The sequence below is a fragment of the Lynx canadensis genome, chromosome A1, assembly GCF_007474595.2.
Source record: "Lynx canadensis isolate LIC74 chromosome A1, mLynCan4.pri.v2, whole genome shotgun sequence".
Lineage (NCBI taxonomy): Eukaryota > Metazoa > Chordata > Mammalia > Carnivora > Felidae > Lynx > Lynx canadensis.
Window position 1 is genome coordinate 183,091,598 of NC_044303.2, and position 22,126 is coordinate 183,113,723.

At 37.9% G+C, this 22,126-nt stretch overlaps 1 pseudogene; it reads right to left on the bottom strand.

Annotated features, from left to right (window-relative positions):
* Positions 1 to 18,620, bottom strand: part of LOC115520921 — a 28,692-nt pseudogene extending 10,072 nt beyond the window's left edge.
* Between the last annotated feature and the right edge of the window lie 3,506 nt (positions 18,621 to 22,126).

Genomic DNA, 22,126 nt, shown 5'->3' on the forward strand with positions numbered 1-22,126 from the left:
AACCAGAAAAATAGTAATCAATTATCTATTCAAAAATAAATTGAAAAGTCTTCAAATGCATATAAGCAACCTGGACCCCAATGAAATTATATGTTTGGCTTAATGTCACATAGCTGGTTAACTATATAGATTTACACAAACCACCATGTTTCCTGACATCCTATATGTAACTATCCATTATCTATAAACTTTTATTGATTCTGGACAAGTGAGAGTCACTATATGAACTATGAATTACAATACTTCAGAAAGTATACTTAAACACTGCTGCTATATGTAAGAAGAAAGCAATGCATAAATGTAACTAACACAGATTTTATAGAGAGAAGGAAAAGACTCAGGTCATGGTTCTAAAATTTATTATCTATGTACTGAGTCTCAGTTTTCTCATCTGTAAATTAAAGGTGATAATAAACCCTGTAGCAGAGAGATTCATGAGGATTAAATAAGAAAACTGACAATTTTGGCATGCTGTAAATACAAAGAGTTATAGAAAGATCAATGATCTCTACTAGACTATTTAGGGGTAATTTTAAGGTGATAAGTTGCCCAACTGAATCACCAATGATAAGTTCTGAGTGCATTTACTAAATGCTGCAGAAGGAATCCTATTTCAACTGTTCCCTTAAAACAATAAATCCCTGACTTGCCCCCTTTGGTCAGTTTCATAATTATACCATATAGGATATGGAAAGGAAAAGATCCCAGTTAAAATATGGGTTTTCTGGTTTACCAGTTTTCATGCGACTGAGAGTAAGGAACCACTAAAGTCATGTGGCCAGTGCTTCAAACCAAGGTTTGTGGAGTGTCCTGGTGGCTTCTGACACTATGATTTTTTCAAACCTTAGTGGACATAAGCTTGAGAGTGGGGAGAGTGAAAATGACCTATAAAAACAGGAGAGTGATTTCTAACTCTCAAGTGTCAGAAATTTCAATGCCATATTTCTTTAGGTAGAATTCTCTTTTGTTCTGTGAAAACCATCTAAACTGAGCTTTTTAGTTATGCAAATGAAAAGCAAATAACTTTCCTCTGAAATGGAGATGGAGTTCTAAAGATCAAAAAACTATTTCTAGGGTAAGAATGTAAAAATTGTCTACGTCGGTTGTTTTAGGAGAAAATGCCTTATTAAGAAGGAATTTGTTTCACCTCCTTGAACGAGAAGCGTACACAGAAAACTCTTCATAAAACAATATGTGATATCCTGGGCCCACATGAAAATTGCCTGAGATCCCATAAAATGAAGTACGGCCCAGAGTCACTCCCAATCTCTATACAGAAACCTGCCTCATTCTTATACACATATTACTGTTATTATTTTGTTGTTTCATTTTCTGAGCCACTTTTGTACCTGTAAGAATTGTCTCTTCATTTCTAAATTATTTTTGGTTCTTTTTTCAGATCTTTCTGCTCTTTTTCACAGCATCTTCTTGGTTGTTCATTTTGTGACTCCATCTTATATTTTACATATTTACATATTTTATGTGTGTATGCAATCATTTTCCATTCTCTATTTCCTAAGTGTGAGTTCTGAAGTACTCGGGGGTCTAAATCTTTTATCTAGTGTTTCTGCCAACTCTCAAGCCACTCCTTTTCTGACACATTTCGGGATATTTGAATGGAAGTTCATAATTGTTCTTTTCTGGGGAGTATTTAAATGCTTTAATTCATGGTGTTTTTCTTCAGATATTCTCCCTCATTCAAGAGTAGCTCTTTCCATAAGCCAAAGATCACTATTGACTTTGGTCTACTCCTGTCACATTCTGGCTTCATCTTAAAAATTTATGATAGGTAGGCCAAAGGTTTATATCCTCCCAGAAGGACCAATATATGTGCTCACAGCTCACAGCTTTAATCTCTGTTCATTGTTTAATTTCTGTTCCTCTTCTCCTTAGCCTTTGGCAATTTCCTTCATGTCCTTTATCCCAGCAACACAATAATAATATTATTTTATGCTTACATTGATTGTTGAAGGAGGGTCTTTCAGATATTGGCTTTGCCTTATTGCTATAAGAGGAAGATCAACTTTCTTCATTGGTAAAATTGTTATTTGGCCTCTCTCCCTTGTTCCAGTTAGATGTGAACATGTATGCAAAAAGCCAATGGTAAGGGAGTAGAACTGATGTGTGTACTTTCTGGGTCACTTTAAAGACAAGTTGCTTGTCTTTGACTTACTACTCAGTCCCTATCCCTCTTCCTACTGTCTCAAAAACACTAACAAATGGAGCCATAGCTGTGTATCAGTGAAGGAAGCCACACATTGAGAAGGTCAAAGCCTACTGGCCAGCCTGAATCCCTACATGACTGCATGGATGAGAGATTCTTACCTGGCCTGAATGCTGAATGAAAAGAAAGACCAAAACAAACTCCTCTATTGTTTGAATCTCTATAGTGTGGCCTTCTAAAGCAACCAACCTCTATCTTAACACATGTACTTCCTTTTTAGGGGATAACATGAATAGATAACCTAAAAACTCGAAGGCAAGGAAATGTCAACTTTTACAAACAAGTTCTCTAATCTTTTAACTGAAGATTGCAACTGAAATTAAAATAAAACAACCAATACCTAGGGGAAGAAAAAAAAAAAAAGAACACAGAGAGAAGGAGGCATAAAGAGTTTAAATGTGACAGAAAACTGGAAAAAGTCTATCTTATCTTATGCTGGTATGGGGGGGGGAGTTGTAATTACCCAGTAAGATAAAAGCTGTTGAATTTGTGGCAATGGAAATATTAAGACAAATTAAATACCAAGCTTATCTCTCCTCTGTGCTATCAATATTTTATACCAAACATCTGTTCCTTGTATCTCATCTCAGAAACACTTTTACACTTTATCAGCACAAGCACAGATTTTCAAAGCAAATTAAGCTAAATCGTTTTCACTTAATCACCAATTGATCACAACATACAGAAATGCCACATATTGATCTCTAAGAGCCCCATTTTCCCCAATTCAGAAAAGCATATTGGAGGAAACACTTGATTTACAATGAGAGTGCACTGGTTAGGCTTCTGACATATTTTAAGCAGGAAGCATTTCAGTGATTAAAAGAATAAAATAACAAGTATTTTCAATGAGAGGTGAAAAATAGGCAATTTCCACCTTTTAGTTAACAGTCTTAGAGTAACAGGAGATCCTTCCAGATCCTTCAAGCTTTTTTAAGTCTCATTGGAGAATGCCAAGGAGACGATGGCCATTTTTGTGTTGTAGGCCACTGTAATTTTAATATATAGGCACACCTAAGAATTAGAAGCAATCCTTCTTCCTGAAATTGGCTGAAGGGCTATTAGTCAATGCTAGGCAGGCCACATGCAGATTTGTTGCTAATCACTGACCTGGTCCAGCAACTACATGTTCCAATGCCCATGGGAGCTGAGCGGCTAACATAAATGAGTGAAGATACACATTCTGCCCATATTGTATGGGTAGATGATGTTCAATTCCAGATAACTACTGTTGCCTGGTACACATGCAGACCCACCCTTATAATATCTCCTTAGTTTTCAAGACAACAACAGTAAAATGAAAACCAAGATATATATGCAAAATTTCACACTTCATGGTATGGCCCGAACAAAACAGATTTGTGGATTGGATTTGGCCTCTTTTGAGGCTGAATGTGACCTATTTTACAGCTTCTGATCCAGTCTAACCCACTCAATATAGAAAAAAAAGAAAGGGAAGGCCAATCATGAAGAGGCACAAGAAATGGTGCTAGAATCTAAACTTTCAGACCAGGATGATCAACTGTCCTTATTTTTCAGAAACTTACAGTTTTAGCACTGAGGATCCACATACCAAAAAAATCATTCAGATCTGGGAAAACTGGAACCATTTGGCACTGTATTCTAGACTTTGGTAAGTGATTTATTTTTTACCACATCCTGATGCATCTTTCTTTATTCCTATCATAAGAACATGTAATGAATTTGCAGCCTTCATAAGTTTACGTAAAGATGGGGAGACCAAGGCCCCAAAGATGACTACTGATCACATCAGCTGTGGCATTGCTCACCAAGCCAGAGATAGGACTAAATGGGGACCAGCAGTCAGATAGACTGAATGATTATTTCTGGCGCAGAAATTTAGCTTCTGTGATCCTTTAACTGATCACTTTCTCAAAATTGTCACATATTGTGGGATACTGTAGATGGTTATTTGGTTATATTTGGTTTATTATAGTTGTTTTTTTTTTCTCTCTTTCTCTGAGATAGATAGATAGATAGATAGATAGATAGGGATAGAGACAGATATAGCATAGATACCAGTCTATAGTCTCAATCTGTCTAAAAAGATAACTTGAAAAAAAAATTGAACTTTAGTTTTAGTTAAATGTTCTCTCCCTCACTATCTCTGTCTTTGTCTCTCTCTTGATAGATAAATATATATATATATATACACACATACAGACACACAGAGATTTATGTGTATATGTAATTAATTTCGGTTTTGTACATATACATTTTATTGTTCACCCAAATGCCTCTCATTTAACTCATTCGTATAGCAGGTCAAACTTCAGAAATTGTACAATTCCAGTCATTTCCAGAACATGATGAGGACCACAGGGAAAGAGAGAGAAAAAGTGAGCAAGCCTTACGAACTGTGAGGTTACAGATCTATTACTCATTTTACTCCAAGACCCAGGGAATCTATCTGTGCTCAGAGTTCCAGCCAACTTCAAAGGGAGACTTATGATCACAGAAGCTCGATGAAATAATGGAACAAGAATAAAATTGGCCCTGTGTGAATTAGATTGCAAAGGCAGGAACCTAGCTTCATTTACCTAAGAAGCTAATGTTTAAATTAAAACCTTTATATGCCCTCTATAGTTTTCTAAGAGTCCAGATTTGGTACAGGTGACTAGCACAGAGAAACTAACAAAGAAATTAAGGTGGGATAAAACAAAAGTGAGCAGTTTTTCCTTTATTCTTTTCAAATGATTGCCCTTACATATGCACTTTTTTTTTCCAGAGCCAGCATAGATGTGACAATTAGAGGATGATTTTTTTTTTCCCTGTGGCCCTGAAGGGATCTAGCGAGAGACTTTAGTAGTTTTCTCTTTGTAAAATAAAGTCTGGCTTTGAAGCCAGGATCTCTGAAATGAGGCATTGCAAATGTCCTTTGATGAATCAGTCTGTGTGAAGGAGAAAGGAAGAAGGATAAGGGAGCAGCAGATTGATTGCAGCTAATGTTCCTCTCATGCCATGCCATTTTAATCTTCCTGGAATGGCCATGGATAATCAAGAGGTCAATCATGAATCCATCAAGGGGTCCTTGTCTCAAGGCAGTTTCCAAACTGTTGAAGCCCTCACTCAAATAAGCCATTTAAAACAGTTAGCGGAATAGGGTGAAACTGGGGCATGGTGGGGGGCACTGGAGAACGTTAACTTCAGGGGGTTATCTTTCAGCCAAGTGTGAGAGCTTCTCCAGGGAGGAGCACTTGAACAGGGTGTGCAGAAATGACTTTACCATGAACTTCACTCATAAAAAAGACAAATGAAAACTTCACTATGTCACAGGACGTGGTGGGCATGCAAGATATTCTGGGTAAAATTAAAAAGTAATCCCCAGAAGAAGACAAAGAGAGAGTAGAAAACTCAATTGCAGTTAAGAAACAGAGGAGTTACAAGTTGTAACCTCTGTCGACTGACACTCCAGCGGCACTTATCCAAGTTGTGCTAAATATCCCCTGAGGGATTCGGTGCCTCTGGGGGCCCTCTGTCTAAAAGAGAGAGGGAAAAATGAGTTTAAGGGCTGAGAAAGAATTGCTTACATTAGGAAGCCATAATATCTGTGAAGTTTGTTCATGTAGGACTGCCAGTTTGCTGCCCTCAGTAGAAGCACTTGGCAGCTTCCATTCCTGCTAGCCCATAAAGAAATAGCCTTTTCCTTTCCTCCAAGAACATCTCTGACTTCAGATGGCAGCCCCTTTTAAATTTTGGATGAGGTGTCAAATGAAATTTGACAGCTAACTGATAGGTTCAAATTCTCACAGGGCAGTCTATCCCTGAGGACACAGAAAAACTAATTCACTGCCAGGCCGGCAAATTTTCAGCGATCCCTATCATTCCACATTCGGTTTGATGTGCAACCAACTGCTTTTTCTGGTGGGAACACGGTGCCTCTCATTAGATGGGTCCTTCTGTGACAAAGGACAATGATTTTAGAAGCACATGTCACCCCCCAGAGTTCTCTGATGTTCCATAATGTATTTATTGACAAAATTAAGAATTGCCTCTGTTAGTGAAATCACTGACCCCAAATGGTAGCTGTGAAAAATGTTGTTTTTAATATCACTTGGGTCTAATATCATTTCATGACTAGTCTCTCAATCAAAATCTTATTAAAAATGCAAAATTCCACAGCCTGGGAGGAATTAAAAACTAAAGATTTTTATCACCATCCCACCTGATTTGTAACTCTACTTACTCTAGCTTGATCTTATGATATGTGTTTGTATCATCCTACGTATAAGTTTGATCCTCTCTCAATTCTCAAATGAACAGAAACTTGAAACTAGAAATAATTAAGCAGCCTTAACCACACTCCTCTTATTAATCGTGGGGAGGGCATTGTTGCAGAGTGATTTGTGTTCAGATTTATGCTTAACTTACCACTGTTACAGTGTAACAACTCATAAATAACTAAATTCTTTGGATCTCCTTTTTCTCATCTGTAAAATGAGGATAATAGTAGTACCTAAGGCACAGGTATTGAGAGCAGTAAGGCAACCAACACGTGACACAGAGTAAGGGCTCAATCAATAGTAGGTTAAGGGAAATAAAGATCAGTCTACTAGCAGCTGAGAACACTGTGCAGTATGATAGGCACCATACATCCTGCATCCTATAACTTAAGTTTTCCTATATGATCTGGAAAACCATGCTTTAGTATTACTAAGGTCACTGGATTTTACCATGATATCCTGAGCTTCAGCTTAGTTTTTCACCATTATTCTGAAATGACATCAAGAAATATAGTCTTGAATTTACTGAGTTCCTCCTATGTCAAAAAAGACTGAATTTGTGCTTTAGTCCCTACTTATATGACCCATTTCCTCCAAACCCATTGCCTCACTCCTGTGAAAGACTGTTATGCTATATAAGTTATATCAATCCATGGAAGAGGGACAACGGAGTGAGCTATGTGTATGCCATTCTTGGCTTATAGTGAAAGGAAAAGAGAACCAGGAGAATTGAAGTTGAGTTCCATCATTAATGAATAATAGAAAATTGTTCATCTTTTTGTGCCATAATGTCCTCACCTATGGATAAAGCAATTAGAGTATATAATCTCAAAGATCCCTTCTATATGGATAGTCTATAAGGTGAGTCAAAGAAGCCCTGGATCAATGAGAGATTTCAAAACAAAGTGCATTATATGGGAGGTAAAAAAATCTTTTTTTTTTTTTAATTTTTTTTTTCTTTTCCAACGTTTTATTTATTCTTGGGACAGAGAGAGACAGAGCATGAACGGGGAAGGGGCAGAGAAAGAGGGAGACACAGAATCGGAAACAGGCTCCAGGCTCTGAGCCATCAGCCCAGAGCCTGACGCGGGGCTCGAACACCCGGACCGCGAGATCGTGACCTGGCTGAAGTCGGACGCTCAACCGACTGCGCCACCCAGGCGCCCCAAAAAAATCTTAAGTAAAGAGTGAAAACAAGAGAAAATTAAGGTGTTTTAATCCAAGAAAACATAAACTGGCTTATAAAATAAGACATAATTGCTCTAAGAAAAACTGAATACTAGTCAACTTACTGAATGGCAAAGAATATGAATACCCTATGGTTACAAAGCAAATAAATCAAACCAACACAAGTTGAATGTGCAACAGTACAGAGCACCAGTGTAAGGAAGTGTTCATAGATTCAACAAATATTTATTGATCTCCTGCTATATGCCAAATGATGCCTTAGAGTATCTGGGGCACATCAGTGAGCAAACCAAACAAAGATTCCTGACCTTGGGAAATTTATATTCTAGAGTTAAAAATAGTAGATAAGTAATAATCTAAACAAATAAATAAAATACTTGAGGATAACAAATGTTATGGAAAAAATATAAAATAGACAATAATAAACATACAAGTAGAGGAACAGAGACAACTGGCAGGTGAGACAAAAAGAATGGTCGGATTAGATGGTAGTTGAGAAGTCACATTTGAAGAAATATTTGGAAGAAGTGAGGGAATTTACCATGTAGCCATCCAGGTGAAGGTATTCCAGATAGAGAGGCCATCTAAGGCATAAACTCTAAATGGGAGAGTCAGGGTGCATACAAGATGAGGTCAGAAAATGAAGCAGTCATTTGGGCCATTTAACAATGAAAGCATTTAAACAAAATAAGAAATCATTGCAGGGTATTAGACAGAGGAGTGACATGATGAGACTTGAATTGTAATGGGCTTTGTCTGAGAACAGTGGGGAGATAGTGGACACGGAGCAGCCAAAAACAGAAGAAAGGAAAGTGCTAAGAGGTTTTGCAGTAATTCATATTAGAGATATTGGTGGTGGTGGCTAGGGCCAAGGTGGTTAGAAATGATGGGATACTAGACATATTTTGGAGGTAGAAACTTGAAGTTTTCTGATGAACTGGATGTGAACATATGAATAAAAGAGGCGACAGAATGGGGAAGGTAGCCGTGGGATCTAACATCCAAGAGAGGGAATGGCTTCCTATGAGGCTATGGTAACAGGCAGCACTACAGAATAAAGGGAGTAAATGTTACCAGGTGGGTAAATGAGGTAGAGGGAGTATATGGAAAGACTTGTTTTCGAATTTAATTTTGTCAGTAAGATAAGAAGCAGTATCTTCAGCTGGGAATGTGTGTGGAAAAGGAATACTTGGGAATTCAAGAGAGAAGCTGTGTAATTGCTAACTAAGAAAATGGTACCATCACTAGACTAGGAAGTTAAAACCTGATGCCTGGCACCATTAGAGTCTCAACTGAGAGTTTTGTTTGTGGAGCTTAAATGAGACCAGTCAGAGAAGTCACATGCTTTTCTCTATTGCATTTAAGTTGCACAGGGGCAAGCACAGAATAAGCAGCAGGTTTGCTTTTAAAGGATTTTGGTTTTACCAATTGAGTCCAAAGTGAAGGAGGAGTAAAAGTCAATATGGGCAAGGGAGTGATTCTAACAATTGACCATAACATTTAAATGTGGAGTTCAGGGGTGGGGGGTGCAATGACATTAAATGATGAAGAACAGTGAGAAGATGATAGAAGGCATTGATTGGTGGTGCTAGTGTTACGAAAGGTAGCTGAGAACTAGAGGTAGATTGAAGGTGGAAGTCAGTGCACATAATTGTTATTATTGAAGGGTAGCAGTTATTGGTGTTGATTAAGCATGATTAGGACATAGTCACAAGGTCTGACCTTGGGAATGAGTAACTGAAGTCCGGTGAAGATATAAATCTTTGAAGAAGATTAGTTAAAAAAAAATGGGGACCTAAGGTGTTAGAAGGAACAGCTATCATCACAAGTTAAGACACAAGTAGCATTGGACAGAGTGATGCTGAAGAAGTCATCTTAAAAATGGGAAGAACTGACCTTGGGTTCTATAAGTGACAACAATAAGAAGAAATACTGATAAAGCAATCTGATTGCTTGAGTTTCAAAATTGGGATTTTTAGGAAAATGTGAGAAAGACTAATTGGAAAAACATAAGAGACATCTGTCTCATGTGTGGGATGAGATGTATGAGAGAAAATGCAACCATGAGGGGACATAGTGCCCTCAAGAGAGAGGTCATAAAAGAAGGTAATGGAATAATCTAAAGAAGAAAGAAAAAAAAATTCTTGTTGGTGGATTTTGAACACTATGACCCAAACACGGTGTGCATTACAATTATTATCCTCCCTGTGTTACTCCTCTTTACATTAATTCCTATTCCATTGATGGATTAATTCCAGTCTTAATTTTTAAACAAAAGAGCAATAGAGTCAGATCCTAGACTGATTGTAATACTTAATTCTCAATAACACATCAAAAAAGGTCAATAAACCTCAGGTAAAATAGTTGTATCATTTAAAATGGGTCTTCTGTCTTTGATTTTCTCTACTATGGATGGATGACAAAAGAATGCAATGGAAGGTGTCCTTGTTACAAGAAAGAAGTGACTCCATATACAGTTATTTTCAAGTTTGATCAATCATTTCCAACTCATTTCTTACTTTTCCTTTTAAAACACCTACCCCACCAAGAATTTCAATAACAGTGAGAAAATAATTTAGGCAACTGACAGGCAATTCAATTTCCTGGCAGATTTTTAGATAATCAGACACCCAGGAGAAGCTTGTACATTTGTTTTATTCATGGTCAATTTGCTATGGCACATTTTTCTCTACCAGCTCAACTCAACTTTTACTCAACAGAGAAGTGGTGCATTATTATGTAGCAACACAACTGGCTTAGGTGGTTAACCAGGCACAGATCATCATTTCTGCAAACAAGCCCTCTCTTTGCTTCCTGCCAATGAATTTCACTTAGGTCTTTGTTCATTCATTAGGAAGCTTGTGCCAGACTCTTGTGGTTCAAATACACATGGGAAATAGTCATGATTACTCTGACTCTTTGTGTTTCCTGGAGCCAGTGGACTCTGAAGCAATTGCCAGAAGATCAAGAGAACAGCTGATCCATGGGTCAAGAGCTAGAGAGTTAAGGTAGGGCCAAATGTCGACACTTTGATTGACATATATAATTATATTTGTGCTATGACAAATAGCTGGGCTGGGAATGAGCATATATGTGAGAAAAGATATCCAATCTCTTCCAATGAAGAAGAAGCTAAGTGTAATATTTTCTCTTGTTTAGGAGAGTCTACAGACACCCACAGACCAGCAATAATATGTACAAGGAGAAGGGGCAACAGTGGCAGCAAGGTGTCCTTCTACTGATAGTAGAGGAAAGGCCAGATGTAGATTCTGGAGAAGGGAAGCAACTTCAGTAACTTGAAAGAATGCTGCCCATGAAAAATCACCTGCCAAATGACCCCCACAGAGGTGAACCACTAAAAACCAGTGGTTTAGAGAGAGTTGTAAGAGGCCAAATGGAGGAGAAAGCCTAAGCCAGGGCACATAGAGTTCTCCAGTGGCTAAGTCTCCAAAGAAATACTGGACATAAAGGCATACCTCCGCAGGGGAAAGACGGGGAGAGAAAAAGATTGTCCTTGGAATATCTGCCTCACTCACAGTCATCAATGTCACACTACAATTCTGCCACCTGACTTGCCTATGTTGGGAGGAATGGTATTTGGCCACTTGTTAGTATGTAGAAAAAATGTTTTCCAATTAAAAGAAAAAACTGGGTCTTAATTCTACAAATGGTTTTACTCTTAAATTGAGAATACAACTTACCAATTTTTATTAATTGCATAGTAATTTAAATATGCCTACAGATCAGATATGGCTCATGAGGAACATTTTGTGCCCTCTGGTATCAGTAATACCACAACCAGTAAGGTCCTTTATATTCATATTTTAGCTATGCTCTTTGTTAGCAATATCTGCTGTGATGTAAGCCTTTCCCCCCCACCCCGGTCTAAATCTTTTCCACTTTGTAATATAAAATTATTGTTTGGTACTCTCCACAGTATGCTTTTCAGGTCATTATCCAGTCACTTGCCTAGTCAATAATCTTTGCACACTATTTAATGCCCAGGCATTTTATGATCTAGGTGCTTGCAAGTGATTGTCAATTCTATATTTATGTCTGCCTAAAAGTGACAGTATCATTTTCTGAGCATCTTATTTTCATCTTCACTTCGCATCTTGTCTTGCTTCATTTTTTTTCAGTTATGAGAACAATAAACATAAAATTTTAAGAAATGTAGGTAAGTAGAATCAAAATTTTATAAATCCTACAGTCACAGTGGCATTATATCCATTGCAATCATTTTGGTTTGAAGAACTTCTCTCTCCATCGCAGTCTTTCTCTTTCTTTCAGACTAAAACCAAACAAACAAACAAACACTCCATCTTTTTTGGCAAAGGGAAAAACTAACATTTCTATTGCCTTTTTCTTCCCCTTTCTTCTTTTATACCCTCAGACGAAAGCACTTTGGTTTTGAACCTAGCATAAGAATTTGATTTGAGGCATGTGAAAGAAATATAACTAGGAAACTTTTGTTGGTCTTTCAAATGTGAAAAACAGACCCCAAAGCCCTTTTGTTTAGGACACTTCTTATTTGAATATGCCCAGATAAGTCCTAAGGTTTAGCCAAGCTTGGAAAGGTTGAAACCAAGAAAGGGCAATTTGCTTGGCATAATAATGCAATGGGAATTTTCTACTTTTCCTTGGAGGTTTGAGAGGAATATGTTGGGAGAAGGAGGAGCCTGGGGATTCAAAGAAGCCAGACAATGAAGGATGTTTGGGGGGGGGGGTGGGGTGCTGTTGGGTGGGTGCTGAACAATGTGGTAGCAGATGGGGGTCTAACATAATAGAGCCCCTGAGAAGTTCCCCAGAAAGGATAATGAGCATGTAACTTTAAAAGTACTGCTGTCTGACATTCAATTGTAGCTTGTTCCCTCTCCTCCCATATGCTGCAATTCCCTGTATTTCTAGGCAGGTCTTCCAGGAGAGGCACATACACCAGCACTGTGCATTATTGCTGCTCTGGAGAATTTTGAGAGGAGAGACCAGAGTGAGCTGTAGCAGCATGCAGGGGCAAGAAGACAATTGGAAAAACACAGTAGCAGGACTGTGAGGCAACAGTGATAAATTTTCATTCACAGAGAGAATGATTACAGACCAAGAACATTTTAACATTCCCCTCAGCATGATTAAATGTTAGACAGGTTTCTTTCTGACTCTAGGTTTTTGACCTCTCTTTCCGTAGAGCATTTACTTGAAAAAAAAATCAAGTACAAATTCTCCCCTGTCCCTTTTAGATCTAAATCTTCTCCCAACTTCTGGCTAGCTTCACACAGGTATGTCTTTCTCAGCACTTGGGATCTATTCTTAAGACAGAGCCCCTAGCTCCCAGGCTCTGTGGAAGGGTAGGAACCTAACTTCAAGGAGCACCAATTAACAAACACAGATGGCCTAATCACATTGACTAACCACCCACCTAAAACTCTTCATTAGCTTACCTCGTGCTTAAAAACTCATCTGCTTTTTGTTTCAGTGGAGTTGATTCCAATCTTTTTCTCCTACTGCAATAGTCCTGAATAAAATCTTCCTAGCCATTTTCAACAAGCATCCAGTGTAACTCTTATGCTATCTCCACCACAGGAACTGTTGGAAAACTGAGGAGACCTTTGGACTGGTCACAGTCATGTGGTATGGTAGACCCCAGTTGGCAGTGCCTGTCCAGCATTGATTTACTCTTTTTCTGGAACCACCACCAGGATTTTACTTTAAGAAGCCATCCCTTCCTACTTTGTCTGGCTTTGTGGAAACTGCCATTAATGTGCATTGCCTCCCCTTTCCCATTCCCTACCAAGTGATGGACCTGTGACCTGGGAGGAGCTGGATCTATCAAACACTCAAGAGTATTTGCATCTTTAATTGAATGGCTCAGGAGGGAAAACAGTGGAAGCAAATTCATCCCAATGTCAGCAGCCTGGAGACACTGTTCATTAGTCTTCACTTGCCAGAGTCCAGGAGCTCTTTCTGCTCCAGATGCATAAGGGGCTATAGTTCCTGAGTTAGTCCTTCTGTATGCTCAATTATCAGGATACTAACCTTTCCCTCATCATTTCCTTTATTTTTTCTTACATTACCCTTTACCCAATTTTTGCTGCTTGCAATATAAGAATGATAACAGGTAAATATAAGATTGGAACTCAGCTAATTTTTAGATGTATAATGAAGGACAGGGAAAGCATAGACGCGCACTCCATTGTATCCTTTCCTATCATTTCTGACCCCCCCTCCCCTTTTTCATTTTATTTTTCTTTTATCTCTTAACTCATTATCTACTTATTTGTTGGGTCAGTACATACAGATTTTAATATTTTTAATAGAGCCTTCTTGTGTTCTTTCTATTAACCTTTATTTCTTCTCTTTTACTCTTTTCTTTTTCTCTATGTTCCCTGACACAATTCCTGGCCACACCTTTGGCCCACCAGTGACTTGTCAACAGGATGTCTGCATTTAGTAAGCCAAGTTTTGCTACCCAAAGCTCCAGGGAATGTTAAGTACGCAGAGCCCTTGGAGTGCAGCCAGCATAACCTGCTAGTCCTGGTCCCTAAGAGTTAGGTCTTTGCTGAGCGTTGTTCAGTGGTTGTGAATCCCAGAGACAATACTGATATCTTTCAGATCTATCACTGAGATTACGATATACATTTTCATTCCTTTCTTCTCCTCTCTAATGTTTTCCAAGTCATATACAAATTGCTAATTTGAATTCAAGGCTGCATTACTTCACAGTCTAAGATTAATTTACACTCACAAGGATCAAAACCTTTACATAAAGAGAGTTGGTGTGGGGAAAGAAGGGCATAGATGTGTTTTCAAATGTATCTACTCTGTATCAGGAAGGACATGGGTTAATGCAAAAAGAAAGCACATAAACTTGAAGTTAATCAGACCTCTGTTAGCATCTTGACTTTAACATTCAAAAACATTTCAGCTTGGTTTCTATTCTTGCTACTGTTGTTTTAATATTGGGCACATTTCCTCAGTTTCTTTATCTATGACACAGAGATTACAATTCCTATATGAGAGTTGCTATGAAATTATGTACATGAAACTCTCGAGTGCCTAATACATAATGCACACTAAATAAATAAAGGTAATGAGAATGATGTTGATTAATTACTGTTATTTCTATTATTATGATGAGAGCAATCCCTAATGATGGTACATTACATCGGTGGGGGAAAAATCCATTATCAGTAAATATCAGTGCACCATGTGTGAGCGTTAGTAACAAAAGTAAATGCTTTTGCAAAGGTGAGGGACAAAGTTCTTTTAACAACGCTAGGACCATGTTTGACAGCAAAAGAGTGATCACAGGGATCCTGTTGGGAAAACACAGAAACCTTTTGTTTCTCTAAATGTGGAGAGAGATTCCCTACCAAATAGGGTTTTGGTAAGTGCTTACAACTCCAATATAAATAGACAGAAAAGACTTAAAATCAGTAAACACAATCAAGATATAGATACTACAACCTCATCTTTTATGTCACTTAAATAATTAAAACACTTCTTATTAAATAATGAAGTTATTTAAGGAGAAACATCAGAAGAGCATCCAGCCGGCAGATCTAACTGCTTTTGCCTCGAGTGACATGTTCCCAGCAGTGGGTTATATTATGCCTTCATAAAACGTGTTCTGTCATTTTTTTCAGTGCTGTTATTTTTGGCGGATAGTAAGAAAAAGTATCTATCTATGTTGTATGAAAGCTCTAGATGAAAATAAGTGAGAGATTCCTAACGCAGGTGAAGCCCTCCAACAATTTAATGCCAAACCTGTCCAAACCACAGGGGTGAAAGTGACATTCATTTATAGCAATATACAAATGCAGGGATAGCAACACCGTAATGCCAGGGGGTTTGCTTCATCACATAAGTTATAAGATAAATTGCAACTACATGAAGGGCATAATATTGAATAAAATTGTTGGTCTAGATTAGCATTTTTAAAAATGTTTATTCATTTTTGAGAGAGAGAGAGAGAGAGAGTAGGGGAGGGGCAGAGACAAGGGGGAACAGAAGATCTGAAGTGGGCTCTGCCTGACAGCAGTGAGCCTGCTGCAGGGCTTGAACTCATGAACCACAAGTTCATGACCTGAGCCGAAGTTGGACGCCCAACACAATGAGCCAGCCAGGCGTCCCTAAATTAACATTTCTTTAAAAAGTGTTTTAACAGGCGTCTTCTAAAAGGTGAGCTAAATTTGGAAAACACTAGCTTAACAAAGTTAAGCAGATTTTACCTCATTTCCCATCTGAACTCTCTACTACCCAATGGTATATAGCTCCTACTAACCACAATCTGTCTTTTCTTATTCATTGGAAATAAGGCTCAAGTTATGCCCCATTTCCCAACCTTTCTTGCAGTTAGGTGTGGCCATATGACTAAGTTCTCCCCCAGTGAAATGTGAGTCAATGTGATATATATTAGTTAACGGTCTGACCCATGACACCTCTCCCGAGCACTCCTCCATAAGCTCTCATGCTACCAGCTGACTATGTGACAATTATACTAGACTTATCTGAGAAGTCTTCATCTGAAAATGGCAGAATTGTTATCATCCTGGGTCCTAGAATGAGTCCATGGAGTGGAGACCAGAACTCTCTCTGCTAAATTAAAACAGCCATCCTGAATGATCTTTCATTACGCTTATCTGGTTCCCCTCTACTCTACACCCAATTTGTTAAAAATCTAAGTAATGTTACTCAACTAAAACTTTTTTTAAAATGTTGTTTCTTTATTTATTTCAAGAAGGCAGGGGGAGGGGGAGGGACAGATATACAGAGAGAAACAGAGGATCCCAAGAAGTGTTCATGCTGCAAGTGCAGAGTCCAATGTGTGGCTTGATCTCACGAACGTGAAATCATGACTAGAGCCAAAATCCAGATTCAGATGCTTAACTGACTGAGCCACCCAGGCACTCCTCAACTAAAACTTTTTTTTAAGTTACAATCTTGGCATTATGCAGGCACCTTTCTGACTTATGCCTACTGCAGTTTGCTATTTGTTTGGACATCCTATGTACTGAAATTCTGGAAAACGTCCACCTCCAATCATCATTGTTTTTTTGCCACTTTCACACTCATTGAGATATTACATGGATACAACTTTTCTTGGGTTGTATATAACTTGACTGCCAGTCACAGTAATAAACTTCAAAGAAACTGATTTGAGATGAACATTAAAATGGGGCCTCTATTTCAGACTGGTGAAAGCACATTCAATCCTAACACATAATACCCTTACATGCTTCTACTGACTTCCACATGTTTAAACTTCTTACAGTTCTTGCCAGAGGGGTAGACACAAAGTTGGGTTCGCAAGTAGCTACAACTTTTTGAAGAACAATGGATTTAAACAACACTTATCTGAAAACCATTAAACACTGTAATCCTAACACCAATCACTGGTTCTTAGGCTAAAACTGTTAATTAGCAAGCATTAAAATTTATTGATTCATAGATAGGCATCTCTTTGATAAGATTTTGAACTACCCAAAAAAAGATATACTAATAACTCCAAGTACTAGAGTTCTGAAGGAAAATAAGTTGCATTAAAACGAAACAAAACAAAACAAAAACAAACAAACAAAACTTCCCATCATGTATCTCACTCTGAGTATCTATCAAGTTCCAAGATCACTGGGCATTTATTTCTTCCATTTGGAAATCCAGACTTTGGTGTTTGAATATATACTTTTTTTTTTTACTACTGTAAATTTTTGATGTGGATCACAAAACAGTACAAAAATGAAGTGCTTTCTTATAGACAGTAAGAGAAGACAAATTTCTTACTATAAGAAAACTATCTTTACGTGTTAGTTTAGATTTGCCAAATATTTTCATATTCAGTACTAAATTCAAAAGGCTTATAGGGGCTAATGTGCCGACAAAGAGTTTGAAGTTGAGTCCTGGCTCAGTAGAAGCAGTGTTGTCACTGACTAGTGATGGTGGTTGTAAGTCCTGGCACCATGATTGACAGCATTAACGGATCTACTTTTCCTATAAATAGTAAACTAAATTCTGATTGAGGTAAGGGAGCTCTTTGGTGAATGACATAGTCATTCTGACATCTAGTTATGTAAGATATAAGTCCATTTTTCTCTGACAGTGTGCCGAAACATTATATTTAAAGTATATGGAAGACCTCAATTACCAACTTTTTACTGGTAGCCAGATATTATTGTGGAATACAAATGATGTAATCTCTTCTTTCCCTTCTTTCCTTTATATGAACATTTTCCCTCTGTGGTCATAATCATCTTTTGCCACAGAGAAGAATGGGATTGACATAAGAGTAGAGCAAAGACAAAGATGGGACAGTAAGAAGGTTTTGGCTTCTTAAAGTAGTCCCTGTAAGTCTGTATCAGGGAAAACACCTGTGAAAACCTGAATATATTATTTTTGAAAGAACTTGTATATAATTTAGGGAGCAGGATAATGGTAGTTGGGATCTTATTCTAAAAGAATAAGGCAAAAACTTAACTATAAATTTTAACTGGTAAGAGACTAAATGGTTGTGACAGAGGAAGACAGAGGGGGGCATGAGATGGCAGGCCAGTGTAGCCACTTACTTTTGGAATGACAATAATGGAGCACCTTTGAGAGACTGCCCAGCCCCTGCCTCAATGGGAATTCTTCAGAGTCACAAACAGGAAACTACAAAGAAACCTGTCCAATGCCTAGAGTGAGTCCTTTACCATTTAAGGACTGATGCCATTTTGCCTGTGCTCAGAATCATACTAGTTGTCCATCCCCTGTGTATCCTGTAGGAGCATTCTCCACAGCAGCCTATGTTCTGCCATGGCATTTTTGTGAGGAGTATCCCTGTCAGATTTTCTCTTATGTCTTCTGCTTGTTGTATGAGGGCAAAGTTTCAGGAATCTTGCAAGCCACTTGCTGTCAGTCATGCCACTATAAACACTGGAAAATGCCACAAATATCCCTGCCTGTAATCTCTCCAGTATAGGTGGCAGGGCCATGGCCAAAGAGGAGGGCATAGAATAGAGAGAAAGTCCCTTACTACTGCATTTAGTTAGGAAGAAACTAAACAGAAGTAGTTGAAGATATCTCTTACACTATTTTTTCATCAGTACTGATTGTTTATTGAAAGTTTATGATATATTACACCCTATGATTATGAATAAATTCTAGCATAATTTAAAAAATAATTACCTAGAGATGCTTTTCACCACTAAATACCTCAGGGAAGAAATAATTTGAAAATGGTAGTTTCAAATAAAATGAAAACACAATAAGAAAATAAAATAATATATTCCAAAATATCATGAAGCCCAATTAAAAATATGAAGAATAAACCCACATAGATTGGACACACAGAAAACCTGATTCCCATACTGCACAAGTGCCTTCGCCAAGAAATCAGGATTTTCTTTCCCATCTGTCTTTTGGAATTATCCAAGCAAAAGACTACTAACAGCCTGATGATTCTGCAAAACATGTTTACCTCAGGAAAATTGCGGAGCAATATGGAAACCCCAGGAGTGGGTTAAGCTGCCTACTCAAATGCTCTATGCTGTCTCCAATTTAAGGTTTGATGAATCAAAGCTCAACAGTGTGACCTCCCCACCCCCCCAACACACACCTGTTTCTATGAGGAAGTCAAATATCAAAAAGCGTGTGAACATCATTTCCCTAGTTTCTTATTAATAACCTGACACTACTGTGAATTTTGGAAGTTGTGGTCCCCACGACCTCCCAAAGGTCGTTTGTAACTACATCTCCTAAGAGCTACGAGCCCTTGCCATCCACGAAATAAAGTTGATCGGCTGACAGTAATGAGACAAATATGTATTAGCTTCATGCCTCGGAAACTGTAATGCCCCTAGTGAATCCTTGACATTTACTCTGCGCAATTTCCCCCGGTGTAAAATGCAGTTTAAAAAACAACTGGAACGTATGAACATGCTGGCAATGACTGTGCCAGCCAGGAACTTGATTCGTTTAAACGACGTTATAACCTGTTCCTTGAGTATTGATTAGAGCGTGTGAATAAAATAGCTGCAGATACTTGGAAGGGATTTTTAATAACAAATCATTCTTTTACAACAGTTTCTTTTTATGTGAATCAGGACTTCACCATTACAAAAATAAATAAATAAATAAATCTAGCTCTTAGGAATGTGAATTTTTTGCACAGCGAGGCTTAATAACATAAATCTGCTACCATCACTTCCCAAAGCACTTAGAATAAAATTCAAAATCTAAACTCTTATAGCTCTGCAATCTCTCCATGAAACTGTCTATGATGGAGCCATGATATGACTCATTCAAGGTATTTTCCCACCTCTATCTCTTATCTTACTATAATCCCAATAGTCTTCTCCTTTTCTGGTTCTAACATGCTAATCCCAGCCAGCCTCTAGGACCTGACATTTCTAGGTGTTTCTCTTGCAATGTTCCTTTCTACCATCAATCTTGCATGGTTGGATTCTTCCTTTGAGACATAGTTCAGATTTCCTCAGAAAGACTTTCCTGGACCATTCAATTAACTTGGCCAAAATCAGTCACTCTTTATCACATTGCCCTGATTTGTGTTCTTTATATCATATTAGATATTTTGCTTACTTTTATTCCAAAAGAATGTGAACTCCAAAGAGTAGTAGCCCTTGTCTTCTCTGGTTTGGATCATAAAATACTTGCTCTGATCCTGATATACTTAGAGAATATTCTGTTTTCTACCTAGCATGTCCACTTGGAAATGCATTTAAAATTTTTCCTTTTTTTTAATGTTCATTTATTTTTTAGAGAGAGGGAGACAGACAGCCTGTGAGCAGGGGAGGAGCAGAGAGAGAGGGAGACACAGAATCTGAAGCAGGCTCCAGGCTCTGAGCTGTCAGCACAGAGCCTAATGCAGGGCTTGATCCCACGAATGGAGAGATTAATTGGCCAAAGTAGGATGCCCAACCGACTGAGCCACTCAGGCGTCCCTAAAAGTATTTTCAGTATCATAGGAAGGCTCACAGAATTGATGAATAAGGGAATCTGAAAAACTATCTAGTCCAACCACCTTGTTTTTAAAGTGGAAATTGTGAATTGAAATGGGAAGCTCAGACCCTCATTTCTGATTCATATTTCAAACTTCTCTCTGGCATATCAGAATGTTTTATGAAGATTTAACATTAAATAGGCTTTAATAAAAAATATTGGTTTTGTCTAAAATTATCAAATTGTTCGAATATTAGATACAACTTATTTTTTTGAAATTCTGAAAAAATATGACTTTTCTCATAGAAAAAAACAACAACTATGTTTATGTGTAAAAAAAATTTCCCACAGCTTTATCTGTCCCACGTAAGATCTCTCAAGTCATTTCCATTCTCATTTTCAAAGATCTACTTAACAAACATATTCATTCATGCATTCATTTACCCAAAGCTTAATGTTTATAAAGCACTGTAGTAGGCAAAGCAGAGCAGAGGGGCTCATGGATACAAAATATTTCCAGATAAACTGAGATGGCAAGAATGACATATGGCTAATCGTTAAATAGCCAACAAAGGTGGCAGAGATGCCATAAAAACCATCATCTTTATAAAATGTGAAGAAGCATTTTCTGAATAGCTGCTTGTCAGGGATTTTGGTTGATTGATTTTCAATTCTCATCTTCTCCCTGAAAACTAAAGATATAATTTCTATTTTATAGACGAATAAACTGAGGATTCACACGGTAAAGAAATGTGTCCAAAATCACACAGCTCATAACTGCAAAGCTGAGAATCTGAATGTAAAAACTATAATCTTTATCAAGCATCAATGGTTTTTCCTCTGTGTTCACAGAGACTACTAGAACATTGAGGAGTGGACAGGTGAGTGTAGGGAGCTCCATACACCCAGCTACTTTCATCCAGGGTCTCTCAATACCTTTCTGGTTAATGAGGTATGATGAGCGCAGGGAGGAATCATATGAACTAGTGTTTCTACAGCTCTAACCCATGTATGGCTTTTATTATTCAAAACAAGAAATTCAATGATTAAAAACAGGTTTTACAGATTAAATGCAAGTATCACGTGTGTAAAGTAGTAACGATTATGAAATGCGAAGGGGTAGGGATGATAAAAGTCGTCTTTGGTGATACAAGATTTCAGACAGAAACTACTCAAAGTTCCACCGCGGATTAGTTAGAAGGATGAAGAGACATGTGCGCAGATAGAAGTAATTCTGAAGAATTTTACTGGGACCAAAGTGGATAAGCAGTTGTATGGGATGGTGTGGTGTATTGGTTGATTTCCAGCTGGACATGTCAGGTTCCCCAAACTGAAGAGGTGTTGCTCAGGTCTACCAATTGTTATTTTAAAAACCACCTCTGATTAGCATGTTAGAAGGGTATGTAAAGGGAATGAGGCATGTTTTCAGCACAGATGTTCCAGGTTTTTTGTTATACACTTTCCTTTTTGAATCTCTCATTATCTACCTGAAAGGTAGTTGCCATTATTTACACATTATTGATTTAGAGCAGTGGCTCAG